This window comes from Podarcis tiliguerta, assembly GCF_965153285.1.
Source record: "Podarcis tiliguerta genome assembly, chromosome: 4".
NCBI classification, from domain to species: Eukaryota; Metazoa; Chordata; class Lepidosauria; order Squamata; family Lacertidae; genus Podarcis; species Podarcis tiliguerta.
The window spans coordinates 99,179,996-99,185,995 of NC_139537.1; positions in this window are offsets into that span (position 1 = coordinate 99,179,996).

Genomic DNA, 6,000 nt, shown 5'->3' on the forward strand with positions numbered 1-6,000 from the left:
CGATACAACCGGCCCTTTGAGGGTGACCAAACTGCTGATGCGGCCCCCGATGAATTTGAGTTTGACACCCCTGCATTAGATCAATCCTTTTTTGTACTGCAAAAATGGAAGCCAGTGCAACACCATACTCATTATATGTTATATTGCACACCACATCATGTTATATTGCAAGAGTGAACAGCATATTGAAGCAGTCATTCATGCTGACTGATTTATGTATTTATGCATTGGTTGCATTCAAGGCAGCATGGGAGAGTTTTTCTCCTTCCCCCTTCCTCTCTTTCCCCTTGCAGCCCTTCCATGCCCCCAAATTCTGATCCAGTGAGCCCCTCAACCTTCTGGAGGGTGATTTTGAGGGTGTGGGGGGACTGTAGAAGGGAGGAGAACAAAGGGAAGTCTCATTGCGCAAGCAGAAATATGCATGTGTGCAACCCATAAATTTTAGGAGCTTTTAAAGCTAAATTCAAGTCCTGCTTAATTAGAAGGGAAGAATCTGACCATACACTAAAAAAACTGCCTTCAGCATAGTCAGAATGTTTCACTGCCTACATCTGTGGTAGCAAAATCTGATCATATGCTAGCTAGACTGCTAAGACTTTTATCAAACTAGATGGTCTCAAAGCACAAGAGAGCGCTCATATTCACTGTCACATTATCTGATGTTTCAGAACTGTCATTGATATAACATACTTCACAGAGATCAGACTCAGAGGAAGTGTAAAGAAGAACAGAGGTCTCAAAATAGCCCCCGTTTTCTTCCATTAGCATAGGCTTCCAGGCATAGACCACTGTCAAGCTTAGTATGGAAAAGCTATGTACTTTATCAAATTATTGCCCCCCCCCAAAAAAAAAAACATCAAAACATGCATGAGACTTGAGAAGTCAAGTTCTTGAGAATTTCCTGAATTTTTTCTTTTGCTGTTTTAATGTCAGGGCCTGGCTGGACGAAGAAGGGTGGTGGCAGCCAGGAGTCCAGGAGGCACCTGAAGGAGGACTTTGAACCAGGCTCAGGCTGGGGGACAGGAAGGATTCATCATCAGAGAGTGAGGGGGAAGGAGAGAGGCTTGAGGCTTCCACAGACACTGACAGAGAAGGAGCAGGGACAGTCCTGATTTAGCTCCTTCCCCTCTCCCACTCTCAGCAGAAGAACGGAGGGTCAAGAAAAGGCTAGAACAAAATTAAGAAAAGCTGAGTCACAGCAGAAAAATGCAAGGAGGGAGGTATAAATAAGAGTGAGAGAGAACTTTAGCTTCTGTAACTGACGTGCTTATCTGATGGATGTGCAGTGTGATGATTCCTTTATTACTGAGCAATAAGGTTCATTACTGCAGGTGGTGCTGTGGTCTAAACCACTGTGCCTCTGGGGCTTGATCATCAGAAGGTTGGCCAGCTCCCGTTGCTCTGTCCCAGCTCCTGCCAACCTAGCAGTTCAAAGTACGCCAGTGCAAGTAAATAAATAGCTAGCACTACGGAGGGAAGATAAACAGCGTTTCTGTGCACTCTGCTTTCCGTCACGGTGTCCCATTGCACCAGAAGCGGTTTACTCATGCTGGACACATGACCCAGAAAGCTGTCTGTGGACAAATGCCGGCTCCCTCAGCCTGATGAGCACTGCAACCCCATAGTCACCTTTGACTGGACTTAACCGTCCAGGGGTCCTTTGCATTTACCTAATTACTGCAAGCGCTGTGCCTGCTTCTGCTTACAGCATTGGCCAACAGACGGAGGGGCTTTTTCGCTCTATAGGACACACTTTTCCCCCTCCAAAAATTAAGGGGTAATGTGTGTGAATCCTATGGAGCGAATGCAGGCTCCTTAGCTTCAGCGATAGCAATGCAAAGCCTCCGAAGCGCAGATGGAGCGCTCCCTCCACGCTCCGGAGGCTTCGCATTGCTTTTGCTGAAGCCTGGAGAGCTTCAGGCTTCAGGGATAGCCGCCTGAAGCCTTCGGAGTGCAGGCTGCGCTCCGCAGGCTTCGGGTTCCTTTCACTTTCACTGAAGCCAGGAGAGTCTTACTAGAATGGGACACTAAAGATGAAGAAATAAAGGAGGTCATGACAAAATGGGCAATGGACTTGGGATACAATATAGAAGTGGTTGAAATTATGGAGCAGTGGAATGAAATTCATGGCATGTGTTACGCTCAGAGAAAATTTGGAAAAAATGATGTATAGGTGGTACATCACACCGGCAAAACTAGGGAAAATGTACAAAACAGGAAATAAGGCTTGCTGGAAGTGTAAAATCAAAGAAGGCAATTTCTACCATAAGTGGTGGACTTGCGAAGAAATGAAGAAGTTCTGGGAACTTATTTATAATGAGTTTAAAAAATTGGTCCATAGATTAGACCAGAGGGACTATCAGCACCAATGTGGCATAATTGGTCAATCACTTTGTGACAGCAAATTGTGCCATCTTTCTTTGAGCTTGGCATGTGATAACCACCTGATTTCCTATCTGGGCCAGAAGAGGCATAAACGACAATGAAAATGTAAGCCTATTCTACCCTAAGAAATGCAAAGTGTGAATGGGGAGGAGGGTCCATGTCTTTCTTAGTCACGACTTTGGGGCACCACTCAATGCTCTGCCACCATCTGACTGCAAATTAATATGTAAAGGAAAGCATAGGAGTCAACCTCTAGGGGCTGAGGCCCCTTCAGCCCCCCCAAGAAAATATTTGAGAGGACCTCCTCCCCCCCAAAAAAGTTAATGGGCATTGTCATTCAAATGGTGTGCATGCACAGTGTTTTGTGATCAATATGTGGGGCAGGGCTTATCTGCCCCCCAATATTTTATTCAAGTTGGCATCCCTAAAGCAAATAGTGGGATTTCAGGGTGTCCAGTGTAACTTAGAAAGTAGAAGTAGACCGTACCACATCAAACTGCAGCTTAGGGATACAAATTTGAAGGCTTCCACATTTGAAAACAAAGCAAAAACATGCTAGAGGGAAAGAAGAGTTCCTTTCTGTGCTAGTTTCTACAAACATTTCTGCAAGCAGAAATGTTACCTTTAAGAAATGAGAATGTTAAAAAAAGCCCCTGCCTGCATTCTGATGTTACCCTCACATTCTAGTATTCCATTCCCATTTCATTCTGTGTTGCTTCCTCATATGTGGAAGGAAAGGAAAAACAAAACTGAAGACCCCCTTCTGACAGAAACAGTTAATATTTCATAACATGATTGAAGCATCCATACAGACCTTTTCTACATAGGCCGTCTTGTTTGAAGGTTGCATCCAAACAATTATACTGGTTTTTTAAAAAGGTTAAAAAATGATGAAGTCATTAAAATTTTAAAAGTTACAAATTATCCTGTGAAGCTTCACTGGCTAGAAATTAGCCTTTGCTATAGCTTTCTGCTAACAATCTATAGATCATTTTATTATTCATGAATTTTAGTAATTTTCAGGACACCATAGGTCATATTGTGCTCATTTATTTGCTAAACACCTTGCTCTAGTATTCCTTTGTTGAAAAATTGCTACTATTTACTTCCTGAGAGACAAGCGAGCAACAAAGTGGCAGAATTTGGCCCCAGACATCCTGCATGCAAGGCAGCCATATACATCTTGCTGTCAGTGAAATAAATGAGCCTTTAAATTGGCTGCAAAGCTTTAAGAACTCAAATTTCTGTGTCTAGTTATCAAACAGAAAAGTTCAGAATGCCTGCCAATAGAAGGCGTAATTGTGACAAACGGTAACATTTTACCTTTAACTTTTCACTCTCAGCACTACAACTCCATTAGAAGAAACCTCTAACAAGTGTCCTTCATGGATTCATGCATGTGTGTATATATATAAGTACACAAGGACAAAAGCCTTAGTTTTATGTTGATATATTTCTGTTAGGGGAGATGGAGGAAGAGTTTGCTTAAAATTGTTTTATACATGGAACCCAGTCATTCTGACCCAACTGAGCTTTGGATCAATTAGACGGCCTCTTTTCCCAAGGGCCTGCTTAGGTCCAAGACTATCATGCATTGTCATATTGCCATTGGTTGTGTTTTTTTAAAAAAAACCAACTAATTGTACAACCCCCCCCCCCACACACATATATAATACATACAATATGAATGAAAGAGCTCCATGCTGTATTGTGTTTCTGCAGCATAAGTGTTTTTATATAGTTATCAACATTGTTGCAGGGGTCTGTTTATATGTTGTTTGCTTTCGGAAACCTGTAGTGTATATGCATATAATAGCCATATGTATATGTATAATGATGCATGTAATATGTGAAAAACGTTTGTAGGTTTAACAGAACCAGGAGGAAAATAATTTGCTTCCCATTGACATCAAGGAGAAGGATGGCCCAGTATACCTGACGGACCAACTTCATTCATTCAGCCCAGACACGGAGGTCCTCTTCTGAGGGTTTTTTGCTGGTTCCCCCACTGAGAGAAGCGAAGTTATAGGGAACCATGCAGAGGGCCTTCTTGGTAGTGGCACCCTCCTTTCAGATGTCAAGAAAATAATCAACTATCTGGCTTTTAGAAGACATCTAAAGGCAGCCCTGTTTAGGGATTTTTTTATGTTTGATGTTTTATCATGTTTTTACCATTCTGCTGGGAGCTGCCCAGAGTGGCTGGGGAATACTTCATTGTCCAGAAAGTGGGAGAAGCAACAAGAGGAACAGCCATTTTAGATCTGGTCCTAACCAATGTCGATGACCTGGTTAATGGGGTAGAAGTGGAAGGATCATTAGGCGCAAGTGATCATGCTCTTCTGAAGTTTACTATACAACGGAAAGGAGCAGCCAAGCATACTAGGACTCAATTTCTTGACTTTAAGAAAGCCGACTTCATAAAACTTAGGGAAGTGCTGGGTGAGATCCCATGGACAGTAATACTAAAAGGAAAGGGAGTTCATGATGGCTGGGAGTTTGTTAAGAGGGAGATAGTAAAAGCACAACTTCAGGCAATACCAATGAGACGGAAACATGGAAGGTGCCTAAAGAAGCCAGGGTGGCTATCTAAAGAACTTTTAACTGAGTTAAGATTAAAAAAGGATGTGTACAAAAAATGGAAAAGGGGGGAAACCACCAAAGAGGAATTCAAACAAATAGCCAGCACGTGTAGACACAAAGTCAGAAAAGCTAAAGCACAGAATGAACTCAGGCTTGCTAGAGAGGTTAAAAGCAAAAAAAAAGGCTTCTATGGGTATGTTCGTAGCAAAAGGAAGAACAAAGAAACAGTGGGGTCACTCAGAGGAGAAGATGGTGAAATGCAAACAGGGGACACAGAAAGGGCTGAACTCCTCAATGCCTTCTTTGCCTCAGTCTTCTCCGATAAAGAAAACAATGCCCGACCTGAAGAATTTGGAGGAAATGATTCAGCAGAGGAAACACAGCCCAGAATAACTAAGGAGATAGTACAAGAATACTTGGCTAGTTTAGATGTATTCAAGTCTCCAGGGCCAGATGAACTGCATCCAAGAGTATTAAAAGAACTGGCAGATGTGATCTCAGAACCACTGGCAGTCATCTTTGAGAATTCCTGGAGAACAGGCGAAGTCCCGGCAGACTGGAGGAGGGCAAATGTTGTCCCTATTTTCAAAAACGGGAAAAGAGAGGACCCAAATAATTACCGCCCAGTCAGTCTAACATCAATACCAGGGAAGATTCTGGAGCAGATCATTAAGCAAACAATCTGTGAGCACCTAGAAAGGAATGCTGTGATCACCAATAGTCAGCATGGATTTCTGAAAAATAAGTCATGTCAGACTAACCTGATCTCATTTTTTGACAGAATTACAAGCCTGGTAGATGAAGGGAACGCAGTGGATGTAGTCTACCTTGATTTCAGCAAGGCATTTGACAAGGTGCCCCATGATATTCTTGTAAAGAAGCTGGTAAAATGCGGTCTTGACTATGCTACCACTCAGTGGATTTGTAACTGGCTGACTGACCGGACCCAAAGGGTGCTCATCAATGGTTCCTCTTCATCCTGGAGAAGAGTGACTAGTGGGGTGCCACAGGGTTCTGTCTTGGGCCCGGTCTTAT